The sequence below is a fragment of the Sarcophilus harrisii genome, chromosome 5, assembly GCF_902635505.1.
Source record: "Sarcophilus harrisii chromosome 5, mSarHar1.11, whole genome shotgun sequence".
Taxonomy (NCBI): domain Eukaryota; kingdom Metazoa; phylum Chordata; class Mammalia; order Dasyuromorphia; family Dasyuridae; genus Sarcophilus; species Sarcophilus harrisii.
The window spans coordinates 112,816,638-112,829,830 of NC_045430.1; positions in this window are offsets into that span (position 1 = coordinate 112,816,638).

Below are 13,193 nucleotides of genomic sequence, written 5' to 3' on the forward strand. Positions count from 1 at the left end.
GGGAAAAGAATTCACTATTTGACAAAAACTGCTAGAAAAATTGGAAATTAGTATGGCAGAAACTAGGCATTGACTTCCCACTTAACACTGTACACCAAGATAAGATCAAAATGGGTTCATGATTTAGGGATAAAGAATGATATTATAAATAAATTAGAACAACATAGGATAGTTTACCTCTCAGACCTGTGGAGGAGGAAGGAATTTGGTGACCAAAGAAAAACTAGAGATCATTATTGATCACAAAATAGATAATTTTGATTATATTAAGTTAAAAAGGTTTTGTACAAACAAAACTAATGCAGACAAGATTAGAAGGGAAGCAATAAAGTGAGTAAACATTTTTACATTCAACAGTTCTGATAAAGGCATCATTTACAAAATATATAGAGAATTCATTCTAATTTATAAGAAATCAAGCCATTTTTCCAATTGATAAATGGTCAAAGGATATGAACAATTTTCAGATGATGAAATTGAAACTACTTCTACTCATATGAAAAGTTGTTCCAAATAATTATTGATCAGAGAAATACCATTACACACCTGTGAGATTGGTTAAGATGACAGGAAAAGATAATGACAAATGTTGGAGGGGATGTGGGAAAACTGGGACACTGATGCATTGTTGGTGAGTTGTGAATGGATCCAACCATTCTGGAGAACGATTTGGAACTATTCTCAAAAAGTTATCAAACTGTGCATACCCTTTGATCCAGAAGTGTTACTACTGGGCTTATATCCCAAAAAGATGTTAAAGAAGGGAAAGGGACCTGTATGTGCAAGAATGTTTGTGGCAACCCTTATCATAGTGGCTAGAAACTGGAAATTGAAGGCTTGCCCACTGAGAATGGGTGAGTAAATTGTGGTATATGAATGATATATTATTGTTCTATAAGAAATGACCAGCAGGATGAATACAGAGAGGCTTGGAGAGACTTACATGAACTGATGCTAAATGAAATGAGCAGAACCAGAAGATCATTATATACTTCAACAGCAATACTATATGAGGATCAGTTCTGATGGAAGTGGCTGTCTTCAACAATGAGAGGATTCAATTGATCAGTGATGAACAGAACTAGCCATACCCAGAGAAAGAACACTGCGAAATGAGTGTGGACCACAATATAGCTTTTGTAATCTTTCTGTTGTTGTTTGTTTGCATTTTTATTTTTCTTCCCAGGTTATTTTTATCTTCTTTCTAAATCCAATTTTTCTTGTGCAACAAGATAATTGTATAAATATGTATACATATATTTTAACATATTTAACATGTATGGACTGCCTGCCATCTAAGGGAAGGAATGGAGGGAAGGATGGTAAAAGTTGGAACAGAAGTTTTTGCAAGGGTCAATGTTGAAAAATTACCCATGCATATGTTTTGTCAATCAAAAGCTATAATAATAATAATAATAAAGAAAAATCACCCCTAATCTCTCAAGTTTATTCCTAGAATCTTTATATGTTGTCATGTCTATGAACATGGCTTCAATATGAGTGAGATTTTGTATAAAGTATTCCAGAGAAGGTACTACACAAACAAGTTATAAAAAGATCAAAAAAGCTACTGTTAGTTACAAAATAAGTTAGCATTATGAATGAACAAAGGCAATCCAAATACAATAAAATAAAGTAAATTATAAGTTAAAGAATTTTCATCGTGTGTGATGGAAAAAAATCAGATTATCAAGGTATACTGGGAATTCACAAAGATATATAAGATTAAGAAACTTTAATAGATAAATGAGCAAAGACTATTTATTGTAAGGGGGCAGATTTTTCAGAAGAATTACAAAATATTAATAAATATTTCTATACATTCTACAAATGACTAATAGTGAAAAGAATGAAAATAAAAACAAACTAAAAAGCAACTAAAGTGTTTATTCACAGTCTGTAAACTGAAAATGTTGAGAAAAATAACTTAAGTAATCATTGTTGCGAAGCTGATGAGAAGACAGGCATGGTAATATACTACTGCTGTAATTTTAAATTGGTCCAGTTCTTCTGACTAGCTATGTGAAATTAAGCAAGAAAAAAGATGGCTAAACTTCATACTCACTGACCTAGAGATTTCATTGTTGAGCAATGGTCTACAAAAATAAAAGATGAAAATAAAAATCTGAAAAATGTAAAAATATTTAAACTCTCTTTCTCTCTCTCTCTCTCTCTGTATATATATATATATATATATATATATATATATATATACATATACAAAATATAACTATTTTGTTTCTAGTTCTTTGATTTTATATATACATATATATAAATATCACATATATATAAAATCAAAGAACTAGAAACAAAATAGTTTCCAAGTTATTTTTGGAGAAGGGGGATCCATTATGGCACTTGAATATAATGAAATTTGCATAGTAAGAAAAAAAATGTTAGGAATTTGGAGAAATATGAGGAATGTTTTTAATCAAGAGTGAAATATAACTATGTAAGTAATAGAAGCATTAAAAGGTAGAAGTAGAAGTAAAGTAAACTTGGAAAGATATAAGTGAGAGGAAGGTGACACATGGTATACCTCCTGCAAAAGGTAGCCCTTGAATTGAATATTCAAAATAACCATGGATTTCTATAGATATGAAAGGTAGACTTCTAATATGGAGCACAGATAAAGAAAAGACAAAGAAATGGGTGAATGAAATGTTCTGTGTTAGGAAGTACAAATAGGCAGATATTGCTGAACTTTAGCCTAAAGTATATTGAAAGGATTAAAGTGTAAAAAGACTAGAAAATAGTAACGAGCTTATGCAGTTGTGAAGAGCCTCAAATATTAAATAGAAGGTATTAGGTAACAAATAGAGATTATTGAAGTGGGTAGTGTGACATTAGACATTAGAAACATCTTTTTTTTTGGCAGCTGTGTAGAGGATATTTTGAAGTAGGGACAGAAACAAGGAAGGGAAAACAGTTAAAAATTTGTTTTTTTCTACAAATAATAAAGTTTCTGAGGACTAGAATAAGTGTGATGTGTGTCAGTGGAAAGGAGATAAATATGAAAAATGTTGTAAAGATAGAAGTGACAAAATTTGAAAATCAATTGGCCAAGTGAGATGAGTTAGAGTAAAGGGCTGAAGATCTGAGAGACTAGAAGAATGTTACTGCCCTTAACAGTACTGGGAGAGGTAGAAATGGGGATAATTTCTGACAAAAAAATAAGTTCTGATTTGTACCATGTTGAGTTTCAGATCCTATGGGAATCCAGTTTAGAATGTCTGATATGGCAGTTGGAAATAGAGGATTAGAAATGAGAAGTAAAAGTAGAACTTGATATATATATTATAGAGTATAGCATGTGAAAAACAATTTAATTCAAGTTAATGAGTTCAACAAATAAGAAATTATAGAGAGCAAAGAGAAGAGGGCCAGAGCCTTGGGGCCATTCATAGATAGACAGTATGAAAAAGATAAAAAGATAACAAAGAAGAATGGAAAAAGGTAGAAGGGAACCTAAAATGAACAATATCACAAAAAACAAGAGAAGTATATTCAAATATTAACATTTTAACCACATAATAATATTTTACCATGTATTTTAGTACATAAAAGGGAGCTAAAAAGGGTGAGGCTGAACAAAAGTAAGGATTGAGGAAACAGAAGAAGACAAGGACAGAAGTCAAAAGTGCAGCCTAAAGATGAATGAGACTGGTATGTACCTTGTTCTTAAAATGGAGATTGGGGGAAAACTAGTCAATCAAACTGTAAGAAGAATATATGTTTAGGGAGTGAGCTTCCAGTTTGAAGAGATTTCTGGGTCAATTTAAAGAAAGTAATAGAGAAAACGGCACAGTAAAGCTTAAAGAGTAATGAAGACATGGACAGCTTGGAGTATCTTATTATGTAAGAAGTTTTGGATAGCTTCTGTGATGTGTAGGATAGAGAAATATGAAAAAGGAGTAGACATATTGCCTCAGTGGCTAGTATTTTTTATTATTGCTTTGAGTAACAATTTTGGATTAAAAATATAAATTGTTAGTGAAACTAATTTAGCAATACAAACAAACACATGCAAGTTATCAAATTGCAATTTGATAACTACTTCAGCAACACATGAAGGTGGCAGATGATGAATGAAAGCCAGGCTTGAGATTCAAGAAAATGTGATTAATTATAAGACAAAAGGGCAAAGATTTTGAGAATAAATGATAGCATAAAGTTTATCTGATCACCAAGGGGTTGACAATGGAGGAGGTGAAAGAAAGGGACTATAGCTAATTAAAGGGTGATAACCTGGGGAAATAGTATGACATAAGGGGGTCAGAGAGAAAATGAAAAACTTAGCTACATATTATGGTAAAAAATGATCCAAAATAAGTCCAAAAGACTCATGATGAAAAATGTTATGCACCTCCCAGAGAGAGAATGATGAATTCTGAATGTAAATTGAACTATAATTTTCTTATTTTCTTTATTTTTATTGCTTTTGTTTGTGACATGACAAATTCAGAAATCTGTTTTGTATGATTTCACAAGTATAATTAAGATCATCTTGCTTTTTTAGTGGGTAGGGGACAGGCTGGACAGAGGGAGATAATGTAAAACTCAAAAAATTTGTGAAAAGGAATGCTAAAAAATTAATAAATAATGAATTAAGTCATAAAACTAAGTGTTATCTTTGTGAGAGTGATGGAAAAAAAAAGAATGAGGCTAGACTTTGAAAAACAGAATTATGAAAAGTAATCAAATAAAGGAAAACAAAATTCATTAAGACTGAAATTGAAAATTAATGGATGGTGACAAGATCAAAAATATTAATCTATGTGTGTAAGGGAAATGGAATGGAAGAGATCAGTGGAATTGAGTGGTAGACAGAGAGACTGGACAGTTGGAAAATTTAAATAAATCTAAATGTATATGTTAAAGTCATTCACCAGTATAAATTTATATAATTGATGTCACACTTCTATGAATTCCTTATTTTCATCAATTCTCACTTCACAAAAAGTTTTCTTTACTTTTAGATATTGTACATACTTATGGATCTCTCAAATTTTGTCATCCATTTTTTTTCTGTCATTTGCTAACACAAAGAGCATTACTATGAATATTTGGGTATACATTAGTTGCTTCTGTATTAGATCATAATAATCCAAAATTTGAATTTTGAGTGACTTAAAAAACAATAAAAAGATCCATATTGGGTCTCTGTAAATTAGTAACAACATACTAATAATGACTTGCAAGAAAGGGCATAAATGAAAACATCCATACAAAGTTTAATCAAGGAAAGTAGTATGTGAAACATATAACAAGGGCAAGGGAAAATGGATGAACAGCATGAATATAAACTCCTAAAATATCAAAAGTCCTCAATATCTTCCAATAAATTGAGATATCATCATATAGTTGATGATATGAAATCATTCAATAATAACATAGAAAAACTTGGAACTATGTCCAAAGGACTATAAAGCCATATATACCTTTTGACTCAGATATAACACTACTATGTTTGTATCTCAAAAGAGATAGAAATTAAAAGATCTACATGTACAAAAATTTTATAAAAGCTATAATTGAGAGGATGCCCATCAACTGGGGAATGGTTAAATAATTATAGTATGTGATTGTGATGGAATGTTATTGTGCTATATGAAAAGATGAGCAGGATACTCTGAGAAAAACCTGGAAAGACTAGCTTGACCTTATGCTAAGTGAAGTGAGAAGAACCAGAAGAATATTGTACATAGTAACAGAAATATTGAAAAATAATCAGTTGTAAATAACTTAGCTATTTTCAGCAACATTATGATACAAGACAACTCTGAAGGACTTAGAATGAAAAACTGTTATCCATCTCCAGAGAGGAAAAAAATTAATTCTTGGGTGAATATAGATTGAAGCATACTTTTTAAAAAAATTCATTTTTCTTTCATTGTTGTAGTTGTTAGTCTATGTTCTCTTTCACATATCTAATATGGATATATGTTTTACATAAATATAAATGTATAACCTATATCAAATTCCTTCTTTGAAGGAAGTGAAGCTTCCTTCATTTGAAACTAAATTTTAAAAAATGGCTTTTTTGTCTGTAATTGTGGGAAAAGAAAATACTAAATAAAAAAAGAAAATAAAAAAGAGGGGAAAAACAATATATTCAATTGCATTGGATAGGTTCTTAGCTGAAGACTAATCAAACAAAATGGGTAGAAATTGTTTAAAATATAAAGGCATTGACTGCTTGTACAAAGAATGCACTTTCTGCACAGTGAGTAAGGAGAGTGTTTTAATCTTGACTTGTTTTTGTATAGGCTAAATTTTAGAATCTTATGGCACATTCAGTTCCAAAAGTCCAACAAACAGATTGAGAAATAGTATCATAACTCGGGAATAGCACTGTCTGGAAATATAGATAATAGAGTGATCAGCATAGAGATAAAAGTTGAAAATGTGAGGATTTATGAGTTTATTAAATGAGAGAGTATATGGAGGTGAAAAAAAAAAAAAGAAAACTGAATAGAACCCTGGGGAAGGATATCCATAGTAAGTAAATAGCAGAGACTAAGACAGAGTGGTCAGACCGGTAGGAGTATAAGAGAGAATCCATAAAGCAAATTATATTGGAAAGAGACGGTGGTTAACAACAGTTTTTACATCTTATAGAGACATCAAGACCGGGTTGAGGTAAATGGAATAAGCAATTAGGGAGTAGGAAGAGCCCAGCTGAAATTAAATAACATAAATTTGTAGTGAATACAGTTAGTACAGTTGCAAAATGATTTCTAGATATATACTGTGGCATGATACTGAGAAAAAGGAGCTATGCAGCCAGAGAAATCCAGGGTTGACTTTTGGAGAGCAATTTGAAACTATGCCCAAAGGACTATCATAATGTGCATATCCTTGGATTCAGCAGTGTCTCTACTGGGCCTGTATCCCAAAGAGTTCTTAAAGGAGGGAAAGGGACCCACATGTACAAAAATGTTTGTGGCAAGTTTCTTTGTAGTGGCAAGAAACTGGAAACTGAGTGGATGCTCATCAATTGGAGAATGGCTAAATAAGTTATAGCATATCGATATTATGGAATGTTATTGTTCTATAAGAAATGATCAGCAGGAATATTTAAGAGAGATCTGGAGAGACTTACAAGAACTGATGCTAAGTGAAATGAGCAGAACCAGGAGAAAACACTGTACACAACAACAGCAAGATTATACAATGATCAATTCTGATGGAAATGGCTCTGCTCAACAGTGAAATGATTCAGGCCAGTTCCAATGATCTTGTGTTGAAGAGAGCCATCTATCCCCAGAGAGAGGATTGTGGGAACTGAGTGTGGATAACAACATAGTATTTTCACTCTTTTTGTTATTGTTTGCTTTAATTTTATTTTCTTTCTCATTTTTTCTTTTTGATTTGATTTTTCTTATACAGAAAGATAATTGCATAAATATATATATGCATACATTGAATTTAACATTTTTTTACCATGTTTAACACATATTGGATTATTTGCCATCTAGGGAAGAGGGTGGGAAGAAGACCAGGGGAAATTGCAACACAAATTTTGCAAGGGTTAATGTTGAAAAATCACCCATGCATATGCTTTGAAAATTAAGAAGCTTTAATTAAAAAAAAAATAATACATTAAGTAACATATCAATAGTACACTATATATACTTATACTATCAATCAATAATAAAATACATACCATTTCTTCAATTATTATAAAAAAAAATAAATCCAGAGTCAATATGATAAGAAAGTTAAAAAGTAAAAAGTAGAGAGAATTTTAACTCTTTAACTAAAACTGATTTTAACTACTCTGTGGGGGAACAGGATATTAAACTAGGAAAGATGAGTGGTGGAAGGATTAGAAATCATAGTAATGTTGATGATTATGATGAAAATATTCAGGTATAGTGAAAATGAATGGAATAATAGATTATGATAGAACAAATAAATTATGATGTTTTTGATTGTGAAATTAGAAAAAAATAAGTGGTAATATAATCAACATTATGATTATCCCCAATTGTAACTGAAGTATATAGAAATGTTTTTATTATCATTTAATTGTCCAGTCATGTCCAATTCTAGAAGATCTTATGTATTTTGATCCCTTGGCTTTGCTTTGAAAAAATACTAGAGTACTATTTCCTTTTCTAGTGTGTCTTTATAGATGAGGAACGGATAAAAATAGGAGTTAAGTGATTTACCCAGAGTAATGTAAAGTATCTGAAACCAGATATGAATACAGATCTTTCTGAGATGAGACCAAGTGCTCTGTACACTGTACCACCCAGCTGCCAAGTGTAAGTTATCTATGTCAAATTGATTAAGAAATTATAAGGCTAATATACTAGAAGAAAAGTATGTTGAAATTTTTGATATGAAGGAAGGATCTGAGGGTAGAGAGAGAAAGAGACTATAAGCCAAAATAATAGTTGAAAGGGAAGGATGATGTCTTGGATTTGGTAGATAATACCAGACTATGAACTGGCTGATTAATTTAGATGGCATATAATTTTCAAAAAAGATTTCTTAGTGAAGACAGTAGAAAGGGTATCTAGGCATAGCAATGGGAAGTGAAGGGTGTTTTGACTCCCATAAAAACAGCAGTGAGTTAGGGGTAGAAAAGAAGGTGAAACCAGGACTAAAAAGGAAGGTCTAAACCACAGTGTTATGTAAAAAGAAAGGAGGTATTATTGAACAATAAAACATGAAAAGGGTACAGAAGGAGGAGGTCTAAAATCAAAGAAAAATTTGTTAATTATAGCCTGGGAATCCCAGAGAGCACCAGAGAAAAAATAGGTGTATTTGGAATAGGTTGTTACAGGGTTTGGTTTAAAATGCTTTAAAATAAGGGAATATCATTCAAGAACAAGAAAAGATTTATTTCATTTTTTTTCTTTTGGCATTTGTAGCCTTATTATTAACAAGATAGAAAGTATAAGGAATGGGAATATTCCAGCAATTGGAAACTGTCCACAGAGAACAATAGCATTTTGGAGCTATGGCCAAAAGGCTATCTAACTTTGACATGGAAGTGTGTCTACTGTGTCTGTATTCTAATTTTTTAAGATTTTGCAATTGTTTTATTTTTCTCTATTGAACAACAAATACCTTTAGGACAGACTATCTTTTATTTGCTTCACCCCTACATCCATCCATCACCCCACTGCCTCACCTTTGCAGCAACTGGTGGTGTCTGTATCCTAAAGGGATTACCAAAAAGGGAAAAGAACCCACATGTGCAAAAAAATGTCTGTGGCAGCCCTTTTTATAGGGGCAAGGTACTGGAAACTGAGTGGATGCCCATCTGTTGGGGAATGGCTAAACAAATTATGGTATATGAATGTAGTAGAATATATTCTGTATTCTCTGTTCTATAGTACATAGAATATGTTCTATCAGAAATGATGAACAGGCTGATTTCAGAAAAGCCTGGAAAGACTTATGTGAACTGATGCTAAGTGAAGTGAGCAGAACCAAGACAATATTGCAAACAGCAACAATATTATGTGATGATCAACTATGATGGACTTGGATTTTTCAAAAATGAGGTTATTCAAGGAAGTTCCAATAGACGTGATGGAAATGGTCATCTTCATCCAGAGAGATGCTTGCTACCTATAAAGGACAGTTTGGGGTAGAAAGGGAGAAAAGTTTAGAACACAAGGTTTTGCAAAGGTGTTGAAAACTATCTTTGCATGTATTTGGTAAAATTAAAAGCTATTAAAAGTGAAATAAAAAACAAGTCCAAGAAAAAAAAGAAAAAAGAATATGAACTTTTTGAGTTCTAGGACTGCCTTTTATATCTGTATCCTTAGCTAGCAATAGACTGCTTTTGCATATAGTAAGCAATTAATAAATCTTCATTCATTCACTCATTCCCCCTTTTTTCACCTCTCTTCATTAGTTCAAGATCTATCCCTTTACTTTATCTTTAGTATTCTTCATATTTCTTGACTCCTTTTATTAGTCACTCTTTTTCCACTAGAATATTATTCCTTTAGCTCAATTCCTTCTTTATTAGTAATAACATTATTGTTTTTTAACCTCTAGTTCTACTCCCTTTTTCAACTCAAGTCCTTTTACTCTTTCTTCTCATCAATTTTTTTGTCCTTTCAAAATTCTAAAAAAAAAAAAAAATCAGTCTTCTTCCTCTTCTTCTTGTTCTTGTTCTTCTTGTTATTGCTGATTTTATACTTGTTCTTCTTGTTTTTCTTCTTCTTCTTCTTTTTTGTTCTTCTTCCTTTTCTTTTTTCTCTTCTCACTGTCCTCATCTTTCTCCTCCATCTCTTCTTCCTTCTCCTCCTCCTTTCCCTTCTCATTCTCCATTTTTTCCTTCTCTTTTTTTCTCTTCTTTTGAACAGCCTTATTTCTAGAATTATGAAACATTTTGTGGATGAGGAAAGTGGGTCATATTTATGTATATATACATATAAGAACTTATTAAATAGCTACTATGCATCAGGCACTGTGCTAAGATCTTTATTTTTTTTTATTTGATTTTTGGAACATCCCTGGGAGATAGATGCTATTTATTATTCTCATTTTACAATTAAGAATTATATGTATATATATATATATATATATATACACACACACACATATATATATACGTGTGTGTGTGTATATACACTCTGTCTCTCTGTCTCTCTCCCCTACATATATTTATATGTATATATTTGTATATGTGTACATATATATGTATACGTATATATGTATATATATATATATATATATATATATATATATAGGAGAGAGATGGACAGAGAGACAGACAGAGACAGAGAAGAAAGAGACAGAGAGAGAAAGTCTTTTAAAGCAAGTTCATTAACTTGAAGAAACTAACCTGCTTAGCAGAACAGGACATCACAGATAAGGCAAGAAGTGATAAAGAAATCCATACAAAATATTTTTGGAGGAAATAGGGTGTTAAATAAGAGCTTCTAAAGTGAAAAATGTATTTTGTTGTTCTGGATCCCATTTGTCAGAAGAGAACTAAATGGCATATGTCATACTGATTTTAAAGATATCACGTAACTAGAAAGATAACAAATACTTATCACTTAATTCCTTTCTACTTTTAAATTACATCTGAAAGATTTCAACATTGAACAATACTTGTCACCTCCCTCCTTCGCAGGGTTACAAACAGTATTAATGAGGAAATGTTTTTATAGATATTATGAGGCTACTTGGCAGAAAGACTATATATAGTATAATGTTTTTGTTAAGCTCAACTTTGTGGCAAAAATGAACATACTAAGTTTTGAAATTTAACTCTAAAAAACATGATTAGGAAAGTATTCTATTTATTTTGCTGAATATATGTTGAAAGCAAAAATTCAAAGATAAGAATATCATTATCTCACTTATCAAGTAAATTAGAGAATTCAGTCATTTATGAAGATGAGAATTGATGGTATCAGTATTAATAATATTCTAATATAAAATTTAAGGTTAATAACTTTCCTCATAACAAATTTCTGGAGAAAGTAATCCAAGTTTAAGGAGGAATGTTGACACTAACCCCGTTTAAGTTCATGTATCTTCAAACATATTGAATAAGTTTAGTTTAAAAAATTGTATGAGATACACAAGTAAGGAAATGTTTATAATTTCCTAGTCAATTTAAACCAGAAAGTCACACTGAAATACCTTTTGATTTTTAAAAGTTTAAGTCACATCTCACATACTCCACATAAAAAATTATCGTTAGTCCAATTGGAAAAGGACTCTAGTTTTGGAAACTGAGGATTCCAAGCCTTTTATAGGGAGTCATTCTTATTGCTAATGGGGACTATCTTCCTTCATTTTTCCTTTCTCTTTATCAATTGTATTACTGATGAGTCTAGACTAATGGGAGACAAAGGATCAAGCTGGGATTAGAGATAGTTATTCTGAAAACAAATATAAAATCTACTGAGAAATGGCAACTAAGTATCCAGACATTATGACAAGATTATTATCAGAATATTTTGATAGTTTAGAAGACCTAGGGTTCCTCTCAGCATTGTTTGTGGTAGCCAAAGGAGCAACAATGACTGATGGGCAGTTGCATTTGGAACTAGATAGATACTAAGAAAAAAACACAAACTATTATAATTTAGTGTCATCATGGCAGAAAGTTTCCAGTCAAGTTCCCTACAATATGCACTTTTCCCCAAGATATACTTCATATTCTATCAATGACTTTTTTAATGCTTTTTATTTACAGGATATATGCATGTGTAAATTTTCAGCATTGACAATTGCAAAATCTTTTGTTCTAATTTTTCCCCTCCCTCCCCCATGAACCCATTTTGACGTTATCTTGGTGTATGGTGTTAAGTGTGGGTCAATGCCAAGTTTCTGCCGTACTAATTTCCAGTTTTCTCAGAAGTTTTTGTCAAAAAGTGAATTCTTATCCCAAAATCTGGGATTTGGGGGTTTGCCAAACACTAGGTTATTTAAGTTATTGACTATTCTGTCCTTTGAACCTAACCTATTCCACTGATCAACTAGAGTATTTCTCAGCCAGTACCTTAGATCTGGTACAGCTGGGCCATTTCATTTGATTTTTTTCCCCATTAGTTCCCTTGAAAGTCTTGATCTTTTGGTCTTCCAGATGAATTTTGTTGTTATTTTTTTCTAGGTCATTAAAATGATTTTTTGGGAGTCTGATTGGTATAGCACCAAATAAATAGATTAGTTTAGGTAGCATTTTCATCTTTATTATATTTGCTCAACTTATCCAAGAGCATTTAATGTTTTTCCAATTGGTTAGATCTGACTTTATTTGTGTGGAAAGTGTTTTATACTTTTGCTCATATAGTTTCTGACTTTCCCTTGGCAGATAGATTCCCAAATATTTTATACCATTGGCAGTTACTTTAAATGTAATTTGTCTTTGTAACTCTAACTATTGGATTTTGTTAGTGATGTATAAGAATGCTGATGACTTATGTGGGTTTATTTTGTATCCTGCAGCTTTGCTAAAGGTATGGATTATTTCTAATAGCTTTTTAGTAGAATCTCTGGGGTTCTCTAAGAAAACCATCATATCATCTGAAAAGAGTGATAATTTGGTTTCCTCATTACCTACTCTAATTCCTTTAATCTCTTTCTCAATTCTTATTGCCAAAGCTAGCATTATAGTAATGGTGATAGTGGGCAACCTTGTTTCACTACTGATCTTATTAGTAGTAGTTCCAGTTTATCCCCATTACATATGAAGCTTATTG